The sequence below is a fragment of the Aptenodytes forsteri genome, unplaced genomic scaffold (assembly GCF_000699145.1).
Source record: "Aptenodytes forsteri isolate BGI_AS27 unplaced genomic scaffold, ASM69914v1 Scaffold379, whole genome shotgun sequence".
Classification (NCBI taxonomy): Eukaryota; Metazoa; Chordata; class Aves; order Sphenisciformes; family Spheniscidae; genus Aptenodytes; species Aptenodytes forsteri.
In genome coordinates, this window is record NW_008794088.1 from 2,709,737 (window position 1) to 2,711,550 (window position 1,814).

Here is a 1,814-nt window from a genome sequence, read left to right on the forward strand (position 1 = left end):
TCGATCCAGCCTGTCCAGGTCCCCCTGCAGAGCCTTCCTACCCTCAAGTAGATCCACACTCCCACCCACCTTGGTGTTGTCTGCAAACTTACTGAGGGTGCACTCGATCCCCTCATCCAGATCATCGATAAAGATATTGAACAAGACTGGCCCCAAAACTGAGCCCTGGGGAACACCGCTCGTGACCGGCCGCCAACTGGATTGAACTCATTCACCACAACTCTCTGGGCCTGGCCGTCCAGCCAGTTTTTTGCCCAGCGAAGAGCACGCCTGTCTAAGCCTTGAGCCGCCAGCTTCTCTAGGGGAATGCTGTGGGAGACAGTGTCAGAGGCCTTACTGAAGTCCAGGTAGACCACATGCACAGCCTTTCCCTCATCCACTAGGCGGGTCACCTGATCATAGGAGATCAGGTTGGTCAAGCAGGACCTGCCCTTCATGAATCCAATTGTGGTGGGGAGCTGTCTTGGGGGAAAGGTGTTAGCTTTCTGGTGTTAGCTGATAGCAACATGTTGAGTTGTAGCTAGTAACTCACTCTTATGCAATGGCCAGTACCTTGAAGCTGAGCAAGGCAGGGGACTGTAGTTGTCTTCTGATCTCTCTTCAGACGTCTTTAAGAAGGAGAACAGCAGCTTGCTGGCCAAGCATGCAGATGACCATGGTGTAAATGAGGGAGTTAAGCGCCTGTGCTCTGGAGCAGTTTTTGTTCATTGTGACTTTTGCCTAACGCTTCTTGATGTGAAGTTACGGGTGGCACCATGGGTGCTGAGTGCCTTCTGTGCTTGGCCTTTGCAGGATCTGGAAGCGAGCATGAGGACAGTGTGGAGCTGGGCACGGAGGAGAGAGGGGAGGTGTTGTATGATGGCCCTATGCGGGTGGGGGACGTTGGTGAGGGCTGTTATTGATGCTGAACAAATGGCCCAGCTCTCAGTCAGATTACTCTTGACCCATCTGGGCTGGGGAAGGGGAGCATTGTGAGCTGCAGGATTGTCTGAGTATTGCCTGTTGTCCTTGCAGAAGTGACCCAGGATGCAGAAGGTGGAAACAAGGAGCACCTGAGCAACTCTCACAGCTGCAGTAAATAAGGTATGTGAGGGTGAAGCTCCCTGTGTCTTGGGAGAGTGTGCAGACTGTCACAGAGGCTGGGAGTGGCAGTGCTGGGCCAGGCTGTGTATGACCCTGACTCCTTTTTGCTCCAGTAGAAAACAGAGTGAGAATTATTAGGAGGGAAGGGGTGCATGTGTGGTGGGCACGAAAGTGTGTGATGTGTGCTAGGGAATCATGTGTTTGTGATGGAAGTATTTAGAAGACTGGCCAGTTTAGCCAGTTTAAAACTGTAGGATTAAATGTTACTAACATTCATTAATAACACACCTCTTGCTCATGCTTGCACTTTTACTTTATTCCATGCCTTAACAAGTGATAAAGGCTTATAGTGGCTGAGGTGTCAATAAGGCAGTATGTTTTTGTGTCAGTAGGTTTCTGAACTGCAACTGTACCTTGTTAATTATGAATGCTGTTGAACATCATATCAAAGTAGAGAGATACTGTGGAACACTGAAAGGGTTTTTTTTATTGCTTAGGTGTGCAGCTGTGTTTTCTTTGGTCACAAAGAATGTAGAGTTTACTTAATTTGTGGTTTTCTTGTGGTTTGTTGTTTTTTAAACCTACATGGACATGGTGGGAAAGTTATTCTAAATAAACAGACCAGTGGGCCTGAGGACTGACACATGGAATGAGAAAACTGATTATTACTCTGTATGGGAGAATAGTTGATCAACACTACATCTTATGGATACTAGTGAAATTCAGGCTGC